Source organism: Notothenia rossii (assembly GCF_949606895.1).
Source record: "Notothenia rossii genome assembly, chromosome: 2".
Taxonomy (NCBI): Eukaryota; Metazoa; Chordata; class Actinopteri; order Perciformes; family Nototheniidae; genus Notothenia; species Notothenia rossii.
Genome location: NC_136904.1, coordinates 12,916,947 through 12,940,647, shown reverse-complemented (window position 1 = coordinate 12,940,647; position 23,701 = coordinate 12,916,947). Strand labels below are relative to the sequence as shown.

General features: G+C 39.9%; 1 protein-coding gene across 17 annotated transcripts in view; it reads right to left on the bottom strand.

Moving 5' to 3' along the window:
• esrrga (estrogen-related receptor gamma a) overlaps positions 1-23,701 on the bottom strand; it is a 147,253-nt gene that overhangs the window by 110,417 nt on the left and 13,135 nt on the right. For 14 of the 17 annotated variants that reach the window (XM_079665525.1, XM_079665519.1, XM_079665522.1 and 11 more), the window contains exon 2: positions 2,790-2,867. The gene's annotated coding sequence lies outside the window, so the exon portion shown is untranslated. Of the gene's footprint in view, positions 1-2,789; positions 2,868-5,649; positions 5,763-23,701 lie in introns of those variants that run through there. The other 3 variants (XM_079665527.1, XM_079665513.1, XM_079665528.1) reach the window with 1 other exon arrangement.

Below are 23,701 nucleotides of genomic sequence, written 5' to 3'. Positions count from 1 at the left end.
TTTACCCTTTTTTCTCTCTCGGGGTAAAGTGGTGGCTGCTTGTTCCTAGGGGGTCTTAACCAACTCTCAATAGCGCAGTAGTGTGTGTGTGTGTGTGTGTGTGTGTGTGTGTGTGTGTGTGTGTGTGTGTGTGTGTGTGTGTGTGTGTGTGTGTGTGTGTGTGTGTGTGTGTGTGTGTGTGTGTGTGTGTGTGTGTGTGTGTGTGTGTGTGTGTGTGTGTGTGTGTGTGTGTGTGTGTGTGTGTGTGTGTGTGTGTGTGTGTGTGTGTGATTGTACATTAGTCATCCAACTAATCAATGGGGAAAACCACTGAGCCTGGGCCCCTGCTTATGTTACCATCAGTTCTATTCATAGGGACAAACACATATCCACAGGCCCCCCCCTCCCCCACACACATGAAGACACACACTGTTGATGCAGAGAGTTTGATTCAGGCCATTACATCCAAACTCAACTTTAAGAAATAATTTGGAAAAACGATTACAGCAACATGTATAGAGAACGAGCTCAATGTCAGCTGGTACGCTAAACTCTCAGTTTGAACTGAGTTGTACAATTCAACACAATGTGAAAGACAAGTGGATAAAAGCATCTGTACAGTTCAATGACCAGAAGCAAAACATGCACCAAAAGACAAGGAACACATCTATTACTGACTCAAATACAGTTCTCAAACACATCAGATGTGTATAATATTTTTGGCAGACACCTGTAGACTGACAGAAGATTTTTTGACCTGAGAACTTCACTATTTATTTTGTACCAATTGTCTACAAACAGTGTCAGCCTTTGACTGCTCATTACATTGTTCATCTGAATGCTATGCTCTTATGCTGTCCTGCTGCACGGAGCGCTTTCAGACAAAACAGGCACTCTGCTGGCCGAAAGGTTTAAGAATTACACCATGTAGTCGCAATTTGCATGTCAACCCCTTTTCTCTATTTCACTTCTCCCTTACTGAACTGTCAAACAAAGCAAACATTTTAAATGTTATTAATAAAACATTTTAATAAATTAAATACAAAAAATGTTTTTCCATTGTAATTTGAAAATAGGGCTATATCTAAATCCAATTAATTATTACAATGTAACTTTTTCTCTTTGACTCCCTTTACTGTCTCACCCTCCCCTCTCTCCCCCTTATCTGTCTTTCCTAGTGGGAGTGAGACAGATTAACGTCAGCGTTGGTTTTACTTATCATACTGTAGCCAGCACAACCCTGCAAGGGATAGAGTGGGAGCAAACAGCATCACCACTCAACACAGGACACACACACACACACACACACACACACACACACACACACACACACACACACACACACACACACACACACACACACATACTGTACATAGGCACATGAAGTTGTACATTACTGATGTTCTGCGTGTTTAAATGGTGGTGGTTGATACTGAGAGGTTCTTGAGGACCCTGAATATTCAAAAGGCTCATTTGTTTATGTTTCTCTATGTTATATGTTCTGCTTTAGCCACGGTAATAAGCAATTCTAATAAAAGGAATTGAAAGTCTCAAGAAGTTCTGTGGGCTGCTCAATTGAAGAGCTTACTTGCCTCATAAGCAAAAGGTTTTATTGTAATCCAAGTTAAGAAAACATTTCTGATACTTTCGATTTTTCGAAATATTTCATAAGCCAACGGCAGATCTTAATCTGTTGTGTCGCATTAATTTTGCGCTGGCTAAATATTGTTTTGGTTATTTGCGGTCAGCTCGGAGCCAGCTCCATATTCGGGAAAGAAGCCAATGGATTTTGGGCATACTTTAAAAATGTTGTATGTATATTTCTATGTTCATATATATTCAAGTCTTTTTATGCATGTTTGCATGAATGAATAAATGATGTGCAGTCGATGGGTTGGCAAACCCCCTGTGTACGGGTATATGCAAAGTTATGTGCACCTATCTTTGTGTGTTACTCAGAGGTCCCCCCGCCCTCTGAAACACAAACACAAACATTCACACACACAAACAGTTAGAGCTTAATGAAGCAGAACTCAGCCTGGTGCCCATTAGCCTGATAATTAATAATTTCTCCCTGCCTCCTAACACACTTATCAACTTGCAGAGGAGGTTGTGTGTGCATGTGTGTGAGCGCATGTAGGGTATGTGTGTCTGGTTTCGCCTGCCAGGGCTTATGCACGTTGGCAGATAAGAGATGTGGTCGGTAATGACATACATGTATGTGCACATGTTTGCACAGATGATAGTTTGTATGTCACCACCGTTATTTGAAAACATCAAATGCCAATTAAAAATCACACTCCTGGTTGTTTATTACTTAGACTTAGATGTTGTTTGTGATGCTGTTGTCCACCACATGGATATCAACGCGTGTAGGGTAAATACCAGTAACATCTCTCTGTATAATGCAATAGAACACAACCCAACCAACACCACTTTCCAAAATACCCATGCAGTTGAATCAACAAATGTTTTAAAACAATTACAAATAAATCTTATATTAAAACATCATGCATATTCAGGACTGTTTGATTAGATAGAGCTTTGATCAGCTCCAATCTGATCAGGCTGAATCCGTTTTATTTTCTCAAAATGTCTTTCTGAAGTTAAATGGATTGGTGTTTGCACCAACATAAGAAATGCAGCTTTTTAATTGAGCGCCTGACCAAACCTGCTGCAATGGTTCAGCCTCAGGTCAGTTTGAAGAGAAGCTATGCAGATTCATGAAGGGGTTTGGCTTTGTTTTTGGGGCCCATTATGATCTAGCATTGGACCTCACTGAGTGTATAGCAGTTCTAAATATAATGTACCTTGATGTTATGGGAAGGGATCCATTCGGTGTCCTCTTCTTCCTTCTTCTCTGTGTCACCTGTTCCAACTTCTGTGATCTAGATATTGTTGGAAACGGGGAAAGAGAGAAAGAGACAGAGAGGGAGAAAGCAAAAGGAATGAGCAAAGTTCAGCAGCAGCTCTACAGTTCGCTGAGAGAAAGTCTTACTCCTCTGTCTTATTCAGCCAACTTCATTCTTTCCTTCTGTCCTTTATTTATTTGTTCCTTTTTTTCATGTTCTCCCTTATCCCCTTTGCTGCACTCACACTTCCTCTATCCCCTCCTTCACCTCCCTTCTCTCTATCTCTGTGAATAGAACATCAAAAGCCTGTGAGTCAGATGGGGAGTGACAGTGTTTGCTATTGGTATGCAGGCAGACATGTCTGCTCCAAAGTGTTAGTCTAAAGGCCTCGGCTAAGTGTTTGTCAAGACTTAAAGCCATTGTTCTCGTCTCCTCTCCTCTCAGATCTCAAACTGCTCCCTTTCTCTCTCTCTATCTCCCTCTCGCTCCACTTTTGTACTTTGATGGAGCATTTTACTGCTGTGAGTGTATGTGAGTATGTGGGGAAACCGTTTTGAGGCAATGTGTGTGTGAGAGGTTGGGCATTGAGAATGTGTTCACTTTAATGGTTATGTTTCTTTGTGCCGGCATTTTAATATTAAGCAAAATCCATCCACTTGTTGCAATTGGGGAATATTGGCTCCCACAGAATAACAGTATTTCTATGTCAAAGTGATGTTATTGTGTTACACAAAGCTTCACAGATTATCAAGATTATTTTATGTGGTTGCAGAGTGGTTGACTGAATAAAAATGGCTCAGTGTACTTGGTTTTGTGATCATGTTATCCACTAAACAGTGTAAAAAATGTGTCACAACTATTAAATGTATCTTGCTGTCGTCAACATTAATTATTATGACAATACAATCATCAAAGCAAAATTGTTCCTATTGACACACCCATATTACCCCAGACTCTACATTTGAACACATCATGCACAACTCTCCAGTATTTTGTGAGTTCTGAGCTACAACATAGAGGAAAGTGTAGAAAAAAATGCAATCCAGAGTTTCAGCAGCTTGTTTTAAATTGTGAAGTGGTCCGACAAAGGTTAATGTAAAGCATTTATGGTATGTAGAGCCCTAAACCACTAAATTCACATTTCACTGTGAAAAATAAGTTCAAAACTTTTTGTTTTGTTTTACTTAGCCAAACATATTTTGTTTACAATGGGGCTCCATAATACCCTTTTCCTTCCAATTAAAAGGGTTTGAGTTTGGAAAAATGTATATTAATCGATCATCTGATGTGAATGAATAATTAATGGTTTTAATGGTCTGTTAATCCGGCAATTTGGAAAGCTGTACTTACAGTTTATGTGTAATATCAAACACACCAGCATTGTGTTTGTCCATATATAAAACCAGCTGTTTGCTTGGTCCTTTTTATAATTAGCTAAATCAACGACAAGCTGAACAATCTAAAATGCAGTCGGTTGATTCATATAGTAGAAGGCATTTGTTCAATATAACATATTGAACAAAGTGGTGTGTAATGCAATTGATCTAAGTAAATATTGAAGGTGTTGCTCCCTTTCGTTTTCTGTCTTCCATCTTTCTCTCCCCATCCCTCGACATCCTGCCGTCTCTCTTGACTCTCACCCTCTGCTTTGTTTTCAACTATACCATCTTCCCTTGCATGTTTCCCTCTGTCTCTCACTGCTAAACTCGAAGCATTTGTGAGTGTGCATGTGTATGAACACAACATTCCTGCCAGGGTTAGACTCAAGGCCTGGAAAACAGAAAGCCGCTCTTTCTTTGAAGTCCGACCCAACGTTCTATAGGGTGGAACTGTTAATCACTGATAACCCTGCAGCATCTCATCTCTCCCTCTCTCTCCCTGTGCCCCTTCCTTTGTCGCCCTGATCTCTCTTTCTGTTTCTTCACCTCATACCTCTCTCCCTTTCTTATTGTCTCACTGCTATTTCTCCCCCTCTCTCCCCATCGAGTCAGTATTCACAAGAGAATTACCATCTTATAGTGGTGTTTGGCTGATCACCACTTTTGTGTGTGTGTGTGTGTGTGTGTGTGTGTGTGTGTGTGTGCGTGCGTGCGTGCGTGCGTGCGTGTGTGTGTGTGTGTGTGTGTGTGTGCTGGTAGGTACTGTCAGTGGTGTGGCAGTGAGCCTACTGGTGCCAGTAAAGCACATTATGAGTTGATTTTGGCGAAGGAGGCTGGTAATTCCTTTAAACCAACAAAGCCGTTCCATTAGCCCCCCGCTGGTATCCTGAAAACACACACTGTAACACTCCCAAAGCACAAGAGAAAGCATGGCTAAACCATACACTCGTACACAGTAGCATCCCAAACAATGTCAACATGCAAGTAAGCACACTTGAACAACTTGAAACCTATACTCTAAGTGCATTACTAAACACATACTTGGAAACCACATTCATTCAGGTCATTACAGACACACTCACCACTGGAATATCTGAATGCTTATATGTGCACACATTATCCTCCAAGACTCAATTGCTTAAAGGGGACCTATCATGCAAATGCACTTTTTGATGTATTTTATACATAAATATGTGTCCCCGGTGTGTCAGAAAATAAAATCCTGTCTCTTTTCCTCCGTGCACAAATCTAAAAATGGGGGTACAACGGAGCTGATCAAGATTTGCCATCCTATCAGAAACGTCGCTATCAGAATCAAGGCCCGACGTATTTTGGACGTAATATGGTCTTTATTTACATTAGCAAGCATCGCTAACAGTCAGAGCTAAGCTGTACTGGAGAGAGCATGTGTAAGAAGCAGGATATAAAAAGGAACTCACCTTGTGATAAACCCGCAAGAGAAAAAGCATTTGAGCTCCATACTGTTTCAGAAATAATCCTTGACGTGGTTTTGAACATGATATGGCGTTTCATCAACGCAGCATTTTAGACAGTATCTGCGGGGTCCGCATGAGCAGGCATAAGCTCCGCCCCCTCTTTTTAATTTTTTGTTCAATTTTTTGTAAAGCTTTATAACCCGAAACAGCACTTTAGTAACAGGGCTGAAACGGAGGGATATGAGGCATGGCTATAACGGGTGATCTGATTTGGTATTTTGAGCAAAACACTTCATACACATGTTTTTTATATATATCTGAGACCTATGCTATTGCCTAGAAATAGCATGATAGGTGATCTGTTTTACATCTAAAATTTGGAAATCATAAAATTATTCTGACTGTGGAATCAGAAGAAACCGCATCATCACTTGGTTTTGTGTATATTCCTCTATAGTTTGAGTATCCTTTGGTTAAATGTAGGTAGCTGAAATCACCCCGTTTTTTGTGTTGAAATCAAACTAATTTTAACGTTTCCTATCGACTTAACTGTGAGTAACATATCGCTTGTTCTACAGTATCTTTAGAAATTAACATTTAGGTTTATTTTGACCCAGTGATACATATGGAGAGAAGCGAAAACAATGTGAAACAGACAGGATAGGAGACTAACTGACAGACAGACAGACAGACAGACAGAAAGACAGACAGACAGCGTACAGCGTGGCAGCTAGGGTAGGAATTTCACGGCGGCCATGGTCGTCGTTCCCCCTGGGTCTGGCCGTTATGCCCCACAAATAATTGTACGTCCTACCTACGACCACCATGGCCTTTGTGCCGCTCACACTGTTAAAATCTCGAAGTTGCTTTAAAAGCGTCAGCGCAGTGGTCTGGTTTCTGAACTGCATTATACTGCATTCACAACGGACGCGATGCGAATATTCGCATTGCTCTAATCGAGTTTCACGGCGGCTGTCAGCTGTGTTTACTCCTGTCATTCAAACAGGACTCGCTGGACAGAGGGTGGGTCTTATATCCATGTAAATACGGTGGTAGAAACAAAAAAACACATTTTACCTTGATTTAATTGTAATACACGTTTCAAAATGATGCCGAAGCAACTACATACTGATAAGTGATAACGGTTAGTAAAAACCATGAATTAATGCTTTGACAAGTGTGTAGACAAAACGGCAGGCGAAAAACCTTTTAAAATGCGTGTTTTCTAAATGGAGATCGGATCGATCAGGATAAACTAACCTGTAGCTGCTCTGTCCAAACCCACAACAACGTCCTAAAGACAGAAATAAAGCAGCGACTGTATTCGCCACGAAACAGACAGTCTGTGGTTTGTACTTGTTTAACTTTTATCCAGTTTCTGAACAGATATGAGGAGCTGTGAGCTCTGTGTACAGCTAACGGCTGATGTTTTGGTTTTCTGATTCAACGTCAGTGGCTGAGATCTTTACTGCTGATTGGCTACCGTGAGAACGCGTCACGCGAATTTGGCGCTCAAGTTGAAAAAATTGATTAAAGAGACTCTCATACACACACACACACACACACACACACACACACACACACACACACACACACACACACACACACACACACACACACACACACACACACACACACACACACACACACTTTTGCATTTCAAAGTATTGCTTGTTCATACAGTTGAATGTTAGAGCTTCACTGTGCACTGCTGAATGATGTATGTGCAGAGTTTGAGCCTTGAAGGCTGTTTCTTCTGCTCTGAAATTGAATATATTTGTTACATATTAATAGAATGTTAGATTTGTTGATTTGATTTCGGATCTATGAATGGGAGAAGTAGTAGATTGAAAACATACCAAACACTTCATTATTAAAAGTAGAGTATTTAATTTTATATACGGTAATACTAAGAAGCCATAGGCCCATATGATTATAATGTTTGACATTATTGATATTAAAAAAGTGATTTGTTTTCCATGTCATTCGTGTGTTTTTTCTTATCAGAAAGTGAAGTTATTTATTTGTAAACTCCAAATCCACATTCTTCCCTCAATGGCCTTTGTGCCCTGGCATGTGATCTTTGTGCCCTAAAAAATGGTGTGACACCAAAGGCCAAATGGCCTCCCAGCTGGGGGGGCTGTGGCAAAGTGGTTATTAGTGGTGTTCGGATCAGGAAAGCACAGGTTCAAACCCCACTGCAGTCAGCATGTCGTTGTGTCCCTGGGCAAGACACTTCACCCCAAATTGCTCCTGTGGGGATTGCCCACAGTATTGAGTATGTAAGTCACTTTGGATAAAAGCGTATGTAATGTAATGTAATAATGTCATGTAATGGAACGTTCTCACAACGTTACCTACAGGTTCTAATAATGTTTTAAAGAAACGTTTTAATCCGATGTTCAAAGTACCTTTTTAGGATGTTTATTATTTCAAATAATGTTCCTATAAGGTTTAAGGTTAACAAATAGATAACGTTTTGCCTGCAACATTCTGGGGATGTTTTTTGGCCGTTGTTGAGGAACATATTATAGATGTTCTTTTATAAAACGTTCCCTCAATGTTACATGATAACAAAAGAAGAACATTTTCAAAGCAACATTTGGATAATGTTTTCAGGATGTTATTATTTTTTTATAAAACGTTCCTGTGATGCGAAAAATATTAAAAAGGTCATAGATATATTTGTAGAGCGCTTTAAAAAACAAACTTGTTGCATTAAAAAAATCTGATGTCACCACATTTTCCTTTTGAAAAAAACAAACAAGCACGTAATTCATGACAAGTTGTAAGCCAGAGATGGAGTACTCGAAATCCTGGACTCGTACTCGAGTTGGACTCGAGTGCCAATTTTCGGGACGCATGACTCGACTCGGACTCGTACACATTTCAACACATATATCCACGAAGATTAATACATGAAGACTTGTGACTCGGACTTGACTTGGACTCTTCTTAGGTGACTCGGATTTGGACTCGGACTGGAACACAGGTAATGATGACTCGGACTCGACTTGGGTGACTCGGACTTGAACTCGGACTCGACTACGACTCTCCCTTGGTGACTCGGACTTGGACTCGGACTCGAAGAGTGGTGACTCGTGAGTGACTTGGACTCGTGAATTGGTGACTTGACTACAACACTGCTGTAAGCTGATATTGCATGTTTGCGGTGGCATGTGTGAGTTCCCAGCTAGACATTTTTGGTTCTAAAAACATTCTGAGAATGTTACCATTCATTGTTCTAGGAATGTTTCAGCGGGACGTTTTATTTTGGTTCCCAGAATGTTCTTCTGAAAGGTAGGATAATGTTCTTTAAAAATATTCTTAACATTTTTGGTGATAATTTTCTTAAGATGTACGAGCGCATTGAGACAATGAATAGGACGTATAAAAACAAATTTGCATGCCAATATTAACTCACATGCAGTTATAATCACACTAAGGTATGTACTGTAGGCCCACAGTATTCATAATATCATATGTGTAATATTAGAAAATAATCACACTTTTGTTCTGCCTATAAAGGTTGTGTCTCGTATGTAGGTTCTAACTGTTAGATAAGCTGTGGCGGCGCCAGGGTATCGCTGGGGTAGGCTACAGCCATACCAAGAAATGGCTTAGCCCCACTTTAGCCCCACCATGAAAAATGATGTTAAAGTAAGCAAAATAAAGTCCGCCAACTCGCGGAGTAAATTGCGCAGACACTAGTTAGTAAGATTGATTTCAGTAGCCACTTGTCTGGAAATTCCGAAGACTAGTAGAAACGGTTTTGAAAACCTTTCTCACGTAGTGATCGTCCTCTCAGTAGAACATCTTTGATAATGTCTTCTGGCCAATCAGAATCAAGATAACGGCGTGGTGTTGTTGCAGGAAGTCCCAACTGAGAATACTTTTGCTGTCGTACTTCATCTCTATCTATACAACATTAAGCGTTGATAGAAGTCAACACGTAATGAAATAAGACCCCACGGTTTGATGATTGATTGGTGTGTGGGCTGTCTTTCATTTTGACACACAGAACAATGGGGGCTATCCACCCTTATCTACAATGTAAAGTAATTCACACAGCCTCTCTGTGAGGAGCAGCAGGTTCAGCTTTCAGAACAAAGTAAAAAAAATGGCATTCATTTTTTTAAATGTGTAGTAATAGATTTATTTATTTTCTTATCAAGAGAGTACCAGAATGTGTATTTTATGTTAGTATTTCAAAAAATCTCCTGGGGGAGAATCCCCCCAGGCCCAGACCCCCCTGCAGGGGTTGGGTTTTCAGCATGTCAACTCTTTCACCTGTGGGGAAATTGCAGGATTGGCTCCAGGTCGCTCTTTTTATTTACTAAAAGACAAATGTGCCTTTTTATTTCATACAGTTCAATTTGGATTGAGACATGGAAATAATCTAAACCTACGCGTGGCGTTTCACTGTCAAGGGGGGCGATATGGCGTGTATGTAATTACATTGCAAATACTGACTTGAGCCCCACCACTGTATGGGTTAGCCCTACCATAGATTACCTAACAAAAATACTCTGGCGCAGCCAATGTAGATAAGCTATCTGGCCGTGTGTGGTTTGTGAGGGCTGCGTATAAACAGTGTCCGCTGTTTATGCACAGTGGATAAAACTCGTTATTGCACTCTTTAGATTTGAGACCATCAGACATATAGAAGAACGGACAGACTGTCACTGACAGACTTCCAACTGCCACCATAACCAACCTCCACTCCCAGCTCCCTTTTTCTAATAAACAAATGTTACTTTCACCAGCTAATTCCGAGTCTGATTCTGGGTCCCCTCCATACATGTGACACCGACAGTGACTTGTACTAGCTCAGAAGAAAATTCTGGGAACCAAAATAAAACGTCCAGCTGAAAACGTTTTAAGAATAGTAGGGCATAATGTTCGAACAATGTTATCACAAACACCTTAAGGTTATCAAAAACATCTTAAGAAAGTTATAACCAAACATTTTAAGAATGTTTTTAGAGAAAGTTATCCTACCTTTCAGAAGAACATTCTGGGAACCAAAAGAAAACTTCCCGCTGAAAACATTCCTAGAACAGTGAATGGTAACATTGTCAGAATGTTTTTAGAACCAAACATTTCTAGCTGGGCTTGTCCCTAAAATGACCAAATTCCAAGCCTGGTGGCAGGTAGAACGCAGACAGTCGATTTGGGCTCTATGACCTGCTGCTATGGGATACACAGAGGGATACACACAAACACACACACACCAGTTGGGATATTCAGACCTGCCACTGAACAGGATTACCTCCGTCATGGGAGGACTGGTATCCCCTCATCAGCACACACACACACACACACACACACACACACACACACACACACACACACACACACACACACACACACACACACACACACACACACACAAACACACACACACACACAAACACACACACACACACATACACACACATACACACAAACACACACACACACACACACACACACACACACACGCACACACGCACACACACACACCATTATGGTTCACTGGGCTAGCTGATAACAATGTGTGTGTGTGTGTGTGTTAGTTTGTGTATGTGTGTGTCAAGAAGTCTCTGATGGCAAGGATTAGGGACTCTTGACTCCCACAGTCTCTCCAGTCTCTAGAAGAACCAGCAGGAAAACATGGTGTCACGCACACACACACAGTACAGTGTGCTGATTTGGATTTCACTTATAAAATATAACATGGAATGAAATTGAGGTAAAGCAGAGAAGTTTCTCTCTAACAGCACTGAATCCTTATTTTCTTTAAAAAAAAAATGTAATTAATAAACCTTATTAAAGGTTAATAAAGGAAATAGCATCTCCTTTTAATAGAGCATCTTAGAGACATTTTTGATTTGATAAATCTTTCTTTCTCTACAAGTTAAGCTGCCCTTTCAGTAGGCATTAAACTGTGCCTGCATCTTAACAACTTAAAAAGTAATCACATACAGTAAATGGCACTCCCTTAGACTATTTAATTGTACTAGTAATTTATGCTAAAGGAAGGAGTTTGAGGCTTTGATCATAGAAAGTATGTGTTTGTGCCATAGAGGACTATTGATCGATCAATAATTGTTCAAAAAGTAAGCTGTTTAACAGACAAACAGAAAGCAATGATACCATAAATATAAAGTTAAACGATTTGAAATTCCATATTGCCTGGTTCATGGTAAGCAACTGAATTCCACTGGAAACCCTCAGCAAAAACATAGAAAAACGAGTCAGAAAAAATGCAATGATAATAAATATAGAGATGGGAATAGCATGTCGGAGTGGGAGAGAGAGGGGACCCGATGAATGTTAGGGAAAGAGAGAAGGAGCACTTAACCCCTGGTTAGTGGGGTCGCATCCCGGTGGTAGTGGGGGAAGAAGGTCCCTGCACGGAAATGCAGACACACATAGAAACACATGCATATACACAAAATCATTTTCATGCAGAATGTGCATCTACATGCCACCACTTTTCAGTGGTTTTAATTCTTAAGGGAAACACACATACACACACACACTTGGAAAAACAAATGTATAAAACTTTTATCTCCAGTGGAATTTTTTTTAAATGTTGCAATATTTTCATAGCTGTGCATGTTTATTTCAATGAAATCACAATCAGTGAGTCACGAGAGGAGGAAAGACAGACATAAGAAAAACAGAAATAGAAACGGACGAAAAAAAGACAGAAAAAAATGGACCAGACGGAAGGAAAAAGAGGAACAGACAGATACACAGAGAGCAGAAAGAGAGAGCAAGTGAGTGCAACTCAGAGAGAGAGAAAGCATCAATTATTTAGGGAAGGTAACGTGAAGCTTCCTTGGATCAGGCAAACTGCTGGCTTTTCCCCAGAGAAAAGAGAGAATGAATTAGGGTGAATTTATTAGAGACCATGTGAGTGTGTGTGTGTGTGTGTGTGTGTGTGTGTGTGTGTGTGTGTGTGTGTGTGTGTGTGTGTGTGTGTGTGTGTGTGTGTGTGTGTGTGTGTGTGTGTGTGTGTGTGTGTGTGTGTGTGTGTGTGTGTGTGTGTGTGAATAAAGTTTAGGCACCCACCCCGGTTTCGGTTGTTATGTGGGTGCATCACCATAAAACACACACACACACACACACACACACTTTCTCTCTCTCTTTTGCACAAACACACACACAAACACACATCCTGAGAATCCCAAGCCTGTTTCCAGGTTCATTAATAAAACAGCAGCTCTTTATATGTGCTCTTCCCCTCGCTGTCTTGCCTTTCATCCTCTGTTTGTTCACACACACTGTGTGTGTATGTGTGTAAACTCCAACTGGGATTAGGGGATGGCCCGCCTGTTTGTTCATCAGTCAGACAATAGTCGACCCCTATGTGGTACATATAAAAATCTGATCTCTCTCTCATTATGAGTACAGGGGAACACCGCTCAATTCAAGCTTTTCTCGGCTATTCGAGGTAGATTTTCTTGTTCATTCATTCACCATTCATTACATTTTTAGTTCTATTGCATTCATGAATCAAATAATATATTTATATTCTTTAAAGTTATTCTTTTAAATTGATAATCAACAAGAAGGAAACAAGTGACATTTGTAGAAAGCAGCATGAGAATGGATGAAAAACAAGGAGAACTACGAAACACTATTTAGATTCGATGGCTGCTGAAAAGCTGTTGCTGACCTGTATTGTTTGATGAACAGCTGTTAGGTAAACTGCATTTCTGCCTGGCAAGAGGGAGCAGCTAAAGGGGTAGGGAAATTAGAAAAGTAAAAAAGGAGACACAAATAAGTTAAAGCTGTGGTGAATATAGTCTAAGGACTTGAATGAGTTCATGTTTTAGTGTTAACTGTGGCGGCCTGATCACACATACAAAGCAAAAGGCCTACCTAGAGGAAGCAGAGGAAAACAACCTACAGGCGAGAGCAGCTGCACCTTCTGTAATTAGCGTAGCATTTCGGTGGTGTATTTGTTGGAGCCAGGTTGGATGTAGGGTGCACACTCCTACATTACCATAATTCACTTTTCATCTACACTCACCCAGTGTGGATCACTATTTCTGAACTTTTTTTCTAGTTTGCAAAGTAGTCTAAAATAACTAATGTCTTTATCTACCAGAAACCAGGGCACTCCTGTCAAACTGTATGGTGTGGAACTTTTTTTCCTGTTATGAACATCAACAAAAATGGTGGGTACATTTGAAATATATATATAAAAAAATTACTTTGTGTCATTATTCTAACATTAATGTTTTAAAAGTGAAAGGTCTACAATGATTGTTCAGTTCTAATTGCTGTGCTGGAGATGATAGAAATCCAGTGTATAATCTTTTACTTATATGTCAAAGCTATTTTAGCCATTCTGATTCCTCATATTTAATAAACTCAACATATCGGACAGGTTACGCATCACTTCCTGCATATCTGGGAATTTTCTCCAAGAAAGAAAGACTTCAGATCTTACATCCTGAGGTTGAACTGAAATAGATACAGGTTTAATCAGGATTCAATTTGTAAAAGCAAATTGCAGACAGACGAATCAAGAATTGTACTTGTGCCTGTTTTTTTTTTTATATCCCTTCTGCCTGTTTCCTATTATTTTGCCGTCATCATTTAAACCATCTTCTTCAAACCAAATGTATTTATGTCAGTTTATTCCCCCCTCTCTGTGCATTGTTTGTGTATTTGCAGCATCAACTGAATAGCAAATATCAAACTGCATGTGAGGTATGTAAGCCTCATGTAGGATTGTGTACGTTTGTGGGTCTGTGTGCGCCTATGTGTTAGTGTGAATTAGTGATTGTCTTAAGTCTGTGAATACATATGGCTGACTCAGTAATTCTGTCTACAACACAGCAGCTGCATCTTATCTGCACCGCTGTGACGTGTGTGTGTGTGTGTGTGTGTGTGTGTGTGTGTGTGTGTGTGTGTGTGTGTGTGTGTGTGTGTGTGTGTGTGTGTGTGTGTGTGTGTGTGTATGTGTGTGTGTGTGTGTGTGTGGTATCTGGAATAGGAATCTTAACAGTTTTCCACATTAGAGAAGAGGAAACGTCAGAATGCTATTGTAAGAGATCCACTTCCTGTCTGACAAGCACAAATCTCTCTCTCTTCCTCTCAGTCTCTCACACACACACACACACACACACACACACACACACACACACACACACACACACACACACACACACACACACACACACACACACACACACACACACACACACACACACACACACACACACACACACACACACACACACACACACACACACACACACACACACACACACAGAAATCCTGACAAGCAAAATGTGCTTTCTTTTTCTTTCTCCTTCTCTCTTCATCAGTCTCTGTTTCTCTTTCTTTCTCTAATAAGCAGAGGTTTGCCACTGAGGGCAGACAGGGCAGCGCAGATGAAAGAAGGGAGAAGACAAATTCTGAGAGAGAAAGACAGCAAGAAAAGGAAGCTGTGAGTTTATGAGTCAGAATACAGGAGCAAAACTGCAAAATAGCTCTTTTTGTCCCTTACATTGTGAATAAAATACTGAATAAACAGAATAAATCAAACCAATAATTGGGCCTAAGAATTGAAGAAGAATGCTCAGGCATTTGATATATCAAACATTTTAAGACAGGTCATAAACTAAAGAAAGGAAGTCATATCCATACAGGGCCGAGGAGGTCAGTGAATGGTTGTTTGAAGTGTGATCAACTTTGCCAACCAAACAAGTCTATCTTTATGATGGCTAAAACATGTTGACAAAATAACTGATTTAATAAACAAATGAAGATTTTATTAAATATTTCTACATTTATAATAATGTAGGCTCAGTTTAAAAATGCCTGTAGTAGATTCCAACGTCCAGCATACATCAAAATTAGCGTATTGCAATAATATAATATAAACAGTGTTTCATATTGTTTGGCTTTGTCACACTTTGTTACGGGCAAAGATTAAACATAAAGTCAAACATCTTTCTCTGCTTATCTTTTTATCAATTTTGTTCCTCCGTCTTTCTTCTTTTTTCTCCTTGCTAACAATGTTCCCCCTTTTGCTCTTTTGATTCAATTTCACTTATTTCGTTCCCTCGTCTCCCTTCTTTCCTCTCCACTCAAATCTCCTTTTTAACTCCTATAATCTCTCTTCTTCTTCTCTTCATCTTTTATCATCCTCTATTTTTGGCCCCTCTTTCTTATCCCTCTCCTTAACACGACCCTGTCCTCTATCCCTGTCCCTTTTCCCCTGTCCATCCATCTTATTCCCCCTTTTCTTTCAGTTTCTCAAACTTTGATCACTTCTTTCCTTTCTCTTTCCCCTTCTTCTCAACTCCTCATTATCCGCTTTGTTCTTAGCTTCTCTCTCTCCATTTCTTATCCCTGTTGACCTATGTGACCCTTAGTGGTAATCGTCATAGTAACTGTGTGGACATCTTTTTCCCCTGGGGTCCATGGACTATCAATGTGTCCACACAAATGTCCTAAACATGACACCTACTCCCATGTTTTCCAAGTCTCTGGAGTAATACACAGGACCTCTAGTTCAATGGTGCTAAACTGCCAGAGTCTAGCTATCGCCTTACGCAGCGTCCACACGGCGGCGTGCGTTGAAGCTTGCCGGCGGGCGTGTCTGAAACTCGACCAACAACCAATCACATGAATCTCCCCCTGCCCGTGGGCAGCACGTGGTTTGATTGGCTAGAGCTTGTACTGGCATATGATTTGATTGGCTGACGCTTCCGTCGAAGCTTCAAAAGTTGAACATTGCTCAACTTTTGAAGCGAGCAAAGCGAAGCGACGGAACCACAATGTATTCAAGGTGAATAGGTAGAAGCATTGAAGCTTCAACGCACGCCGCCGTATGGACGGGCCGTTACGCCTTGAGGATGGTAACATATGCTTTTGGTGCCCTACATTACTGAGTCTAAGTGCAACTCAGAATCTGTGCTGTATCAATATTGTAATGTACTAATCTACTACCATAGTCACTTTACCACCTGAGTACTGGATTGGTATCGGCTGCCTTTTCCAGGTTACTGCCATCCATTTCTTGTATTAGCATTATCTAACCACAAAGAGTTTTAATTAATGTAAATATCTCTGTATTTGTAGGATGTATCCCAACAACATACTGTTAACAAGACAATAAAATCCTGATCATCATAGTTGTATGAAAGGGACCAGAAAGTCTGCAGTCATTGTTTGTGTGTGTTTATTTGTGGATGTGTGTTTGAGGGTAGGGGTAGGGGGCTACATGTATTTGCCTGTGGGTCACAGTAGGCCCATCTGTTGTAAACTAAACCGAATCATACACACAGCTAGAAAACTCCCCTGCAAACATGACCTCACTATACCCCCACTCTTTCTCCCTCCCTCTTTCTTTATTTCATAGACAATACATAAATAGTGTAAATACAGATTGTGTTTTAGTTACTATCTATTCCTATCTACTTGATGTTTGGACAACCATCAGCAGAGTAGCATACATATTAATCTCATTTAAAAAGGATGTCCACATCAAAAAAGTTGACGCATGTATCAAATACATGACTTACAATTACTGCTAACACTCCTTTTAAAAAGCCTACATATACTATAGCTCACAGTGACTCATAAACGCTTAAAAGTGCTTATGCAGACAACTTAAAGACAAAGCAAAGAAGAAGAAATTAGTTAACTAAACTACCATCTCTGCAATACACACCAGAGACTAACCGTCACTAACTACACTCAGATAACGTCCATCTGTCCATGGTGCTGAGCCTCTGAAAGCATTATATCACATTATTTTATAGCTCTGACTTAAACACAGAAGGTTTTACATTAATGAAAACAAGATACATTACATTTAAGAATCAACGCCACACCAACTTCTGCATAGTATGTTTGTACAGACAGCCATGACGGGCTGTTTTGCACGTGTCATAATAACAGTTTTTGAAGAAATTCCTGAAATAAAGGTTTTGAAATTCAACAAAAACAACAACAATATTGACTTAGCAAATAATGATTTTGGCTTTTGCTAACTTTCCTCATGAAGGCAATGTTAATTAACAAGGTAATACTTTTCGGACAAGTTTCTTTCATACTATGCATGTTTGCCAGTTGACTGAATGTTACAGTACATAGAGAAGGTCTGTAGCTCAATGCATTCAAATTCAAAAGCAAGATTGGCATACATATAGCAACTTTACACTTTGATTTGCTTTCTTCCCACACCGTTTACATTGTTGCCCACCTCTCAGGAAGGCTATAAAATGTTCCAGTGTCGAACTCTCTTGACACTTCAGCTCATCCTCCTGAAATTGCCAGTATGGCACAAGGATACATTGCACAATGATCTATTTCAACGGACATGCCTTCTGGGCCTTTAAGCAGCATTTTATCTTTACACTGCCTGGGAGAAACACATAAGGGCTGCACCACAAACTTGGAGAAACAAAACATTGAAATGAAAAATGTGGGTTTTATAACAGCCAGAAGGCACAGTGACAGTTTGGAGCTTTACGAAGACAATAGGCCAAGGGCAAAGCTGCTACTATCTGCATAAATGTTTGGTGAGAAGACCTTTGCACTTTCTGATATTCAGTCACTGAAACACTACTGTAGGTGGTGGTTAAAAATAAGCTGAACAATTAGGCATTAAGAATAATGATATCATTGTATTTTGCTCAACAATGTATTTCCCCTTTCAACTCACTGCCCTGGATTTACTTTCTTTCCTGTAGTAGCAAAAGTATATATTTCCTGCTTCCTGCAAAGTTCAAACAAACATCTCAGAGGTAAGTGAGCGGTATTTAGAGTAGAGAAGACGAGTAGAAGTTAAAGAAGAGACAAGGTACAGTATGTGCCCTGTTTTCTGTCTGCTCTATATCCTGAGATGGGAAGAAGTTATGAATATGCATAAAGCACAGCGCTACACGCAGGTGACACGCCTGACTTGTATTACTGCTGTGAACAACTGCACCAGACAAATGTTTCCTGCCTTTCTCCTTCTCTCGGGAACAAGGGATCGGAGGGAGAGAAGAACAGTAATCTCATGGGAACGTTTTTCTTTTTCACTTTGTGGATGAAAAACCAACACACACTAATGATGCAGACTCACATGTAAAGAGGCACCAAACCATAGCAGCTCATGCTCAGGCAGAGACTAGAAGATACAGAGACATACCCACAAGCACACACACAGAAGACAAGCTGCCTCACAGAACTGTATGCAAACACTTTTTACTTTCAAAGGGAATTTCAGGGGAATATTCTGCCCTCCTTTCCAACTCATTTAGAGTTTGTCGTTAGCTAGCGGAAGGGCTAAATATACAGAATGTATATACAGTAAGACTATGAAGCTAAGATCCTTTCTTAAACAGAATTGGATTGTGTTTCCCTAGAGTCTAGATTTTGAGAAATGAAAAAGCACTTTGTCAAGTTAGAAGTCACAAAACTGAGGCTCTTATCTGGCTTGTCGTAATATGACAGTAAAGTCATTGCATTAGTCATTTTGACTTCTCATAGCATTGATAAAGGATAATAGCCCAGAACATTAGTCAATCAAAGCAGCTGATGAAAATAATATATATTCTTCAGCCCTTTAGTAAGACAAGAAAAAGTGCAAAGGAGTCCGAAGAAAATTTCAGCAGAAAGTGTGCTGAAAAAAGGGAGGGGTATGGAGCAGACGGTTTGTCTCTCAGGGGAAAACAAAGACTTCACTTTTACAGCAATCAAGATCCTCAGAGAACAACCGAGAGAAAAATACACATCCAAAGGTTGATATGATGTCCCGATTCTCCAGTATACCCTCCATAATGGACATTTCTAGAACTAAATTAGCAACATTGTTTTAAGCCAGTCATGCATATTACATTGTAGACAAAGTAACAGACAAAGTAAATGTCTGTCTTTAATCACAAACATATCGTTGTTGTGTGCGTTTAAAATAGCCCCGTTACATTGTTTGAAGTTTCCAACACTTCTAGTTTCTAGCTTTGCCTGAATGAGTGTCCAGAAAATTAAATTAAAACAATATCATGATAGAGAATTTGATGGGGCAAGTAAACAAGGAGGACAGTCACAAAAAACTGTGCTGAGAAGAAGATGGCTGAAGAAAGGAAAACTAAAAAACAAAAGAAAACAGTAGGTGGTACAAAGGGGATTTAGGGAGAGGGATATGGAGGAAGGGGCGAGGGGAAGGCGAGGGAGGTGAGCGGGGTCAGACAGCGGGAAGAAGCTAATGTCTTTATTTCCTGGCGAGGTGGGACCTTGCATTTACCCCTGAGGTCAGTGGTCATGGACAGGGTCACTTGGGGTTCTGTGAGGGGGGTATCTCTATACACAAGAAGAGAGAGAATATCTATATAACAAAAAAACAAGAGGAGAAAACAAGAGCAAGAGACAGAGTAGTGGGAGGAGGAGAGGAAAAGAAAGAAGAGGGAGACCTAGTTTCAGTCTGGAGGGGAATGTGCAGAGGTGGAAAGGCTGAGCCAGGTCGAGGAGGTGAGAGTACTCCAGGGAGAGAGGAGACACACACACAAACACACACAAAATAATTGTTGATGTGGACAGTACGTGTCTTGTCTGATGGAGTGTCTGTACTGTTTGTTTGTGCCACATGTATATATCTGCATTGGTTCTGTATTTGTGTGTGCTTTTTGTCCAATGTGTGTATGTGTATGTTTCTCTCTCTAGAGACCGCGCTGACAGATAGATACAAACTGATGCGATGTATGACTCCTTCTCTAGAGTATTGTTAGCCGTTATCCTCTTGAACCGCTTGACTTACTGCCTTTTATTGATGTAAATCGCATTTGTCCAAACAATGCTATACATATCCTGTCTCAACTGGTCTCTGTGGCTTTCCAGCTTTTATTCAAACATGTAACTGCAGTACCGGCAATCACATGAATTAACTTTGACGAACACAGAAAGATAAAACCGAGATTAAATCTCTTTATTGTTCCTCGAGGGTATTGTCACTGCATTGATTCCTATTTAAACGCTCAGCTTGGCACTTTCTACTATCCCATTCATTCATTAAAATGACGCATCAATTAGTTTATGAACCGATAACGTTTTTTTTTCTTAGCATCATCGCTTGCTGTCTATTTGTGGAAGTCGTAGAAGTGCTGGTGTGTGTGTGTGTATGTGTGTGTATGTGTGTGTGTGTGTGGGTGGGTGTGTGTGTGTGTGTGTGTGTGTGTGTGTGTGTGTGTGTGTGTGTGTGTGTGTGTGTGTGTGTGTGTGTGTGTGTGTGTGTGTGTGTGTGTGTGTGTGTGTGTGTGTGTGTGTGTGTGTGTGTGTGTAAATGTTCCACTGGACCCTCTTTTTCCTTCATCTTTGAGGCTAATGATGGCCTCTACCAGATCATTAATGACAGCTTTGAAAAACTAGAACTTTTCCCGATAGATCTAGCTCACACACAGATACATAAGCGCAAACACAAATTGGGAACTTACACGTCAGCTGTAAATATAAACGTACACAAAATGGTGTATATTGCACAAGATCTTCAATATAAAGTGATAGAGCAAGTCATTTATCGTTTGTGAAACCTTGTACACTTATCGTGTTTGAACCGTTACAGTTTATCTTTTAAACAGAATAATAGTATGATGGATAACCAAGAGATATACGAATGGTGGCATTGCCTTGAGATATATTTGATCCTTTTGGGGTGAAAAAAACAAACATATATTCAGTAAAAGGAGTGAGTGAATTATGTTGTGCTTTTTTTCTTTACATAGCTTCCATGAGCATTTCTATACTTTATCCACAGTTAAAACAAATCATTATTAGAGACCATATCACTGACATTAATGATTTGTACAGTAATACAAGTCTTACTTTTAATTTGATAGTTATGATGCATTGAGAAGATGTTTTAATTTTGAAGATGTCCAAAAAGTAGATTTATGAATAATGTTCCTGCTGCTCTAAAACATCAGCACTGTTTTTTTGTTTTACCTTGACCCAAAACAATTGTTGAGAGTATAATGCAACACTTGCTTATGCTTCTACTTTTCCCCAAATGAACCCTTCCTCAGAGGAGCACGTTTCCTGATCTGAACATCTGTCCACAAAAACTTTCATATATCTTTATGTACTTGTAAATCTCTTTGCAAGCATGTGTAGAAAAACATGTCGTATCTCGGTCAGTGATATGATTCATGAAAATGGCACGCTGACTGGACTCACACAGAGAGAACAGTCTGTTCTCCAAAAAAACATAATCTGAAAACACACACACATACAAATACACACATAACCTCATACAGATTAAAATGCAAGCTTTGCTGCTGAATTTGTTATTAGGATTGACACTTTTTTTTAAACCTTGCAACTCATATTTCTTCCATTTCTCAAATTTCTGTCGGTTTAGCGTAGGCATGTGTTTGACAGAAAGTGACCCAGGACACTATAAATAACCGCTCACAGGATTCACTTTTAGACACCCTATTGCTGTCCAGATCTAGCTATTCCTGTCTTACCTCTGGATGACTGTTATGCAGCAGGTTAAAATATCCCTTAAAGACAGTGGCGCTGTGTCATAACAACAAAGCCTTCTAATTTATTGGAAGGCCTCATTTTAAATGTTCTAATGAGTACCTGCCTTCATTGTTCATATTTTAAACTACTATCCAAAGAAAAGTATGTTTGAGAGCTTGCTGATGATTGACTGTTGTTTTAAGCTATATACCTCATTCAGCCATGCTTTAAAATATGTCTTTACTAAAGTATGTGGTGACATCTCAGAGGCTCTCTCCATATGTTGCTACATTTTATTGATGCTACCAATTTCTAAAGGGATTGGATGGCTGAGTAACTCATCAGATTATGATGCTGCTTTTACCCATATTCTGGTCTCATTGTTGAGTTTTTCTTCCTGTCAGTCATGGTGTCATCTGTATCAAGGGTGACTCAGCAGGATATGAATATGGCTGTGGTCTGAGTTCGCCTTTACACCACTATTTATATCTTGTTCTGGAGTTATTCTTGTTCCTGGTCTCAGTGCTGGACATCTGTATGACAGAATGTGATTCAGTCAGCTATAAATATGAGTGGCCTTTCTGCTCGGCCAGCCACTCGGATTAGCAACTCTTCCTGCTTTTCCACTGGACTCCACAACACACACACACACACACACACACACACACACACACACACACACACACACACACACACACACACACACACACACACACACACACACACACACACACACACACACACACACACACACACACACACACACACACACACACACACACACACACACACACACACACACGCACGCACGCACACACGCACACACGCACACGCACACACACACGCACACGCACACACACACACACACGCTGAGTGTGAGAGTAGTGAGATGGAGCTGACAACGAGCATTCAAAAAACAATGTAATTTACATTCTCTATTCTCTGCCTGTTTCTATGTTTATACCTAAACACTTCATCTGTGTCTGTATCCTTCTCTCTCTATAAACTAGTCTTTATATTAAATAGTGAACAATAGCCAAGAGTTAATCTAGTGAATAAGTGTTCAAGTATGCTACAAAATGCTAGAAAGTCAGAGACAACTAAGCACAAACTCTGCCATCACAATTTGTGTTACCTTAAACTGTCTTTTGACAAACTAATTTATAAGAACTCAGGGTCCACTTTTTTCTGTTTTGTTGTCAGTCAGTTATGGGGATGAGATTAAACCCCCTTTGTTGTTGGATGATCCATCTCAGTTCGGGAAGGTCAACACGTTTCGTGTTACTCCACTGATTGTTAAGCAGGACACATGAACAACTTAGCACATCATGGAAGGTTAGAAGGACATTTAGGAATAGGACACATTTGAGCAAAGGTAGAAAATAGTCTAATTGTAATGTAATATGTTTAGTATAGCTTGTGGTTTGAATGTTCAAGAAGAGTCAATGTTCAAGAACGTTTTTTATGCGACTAATTAATTTGAGACACTAAACGTTTTTAATTTGATAAAAGTACATGGATGGAATAGGAATTCATAAGCATGGTAAGCATATTAATTGTTATTGCCATAGTCCTCTTTTGTTAAAAAGGGCCT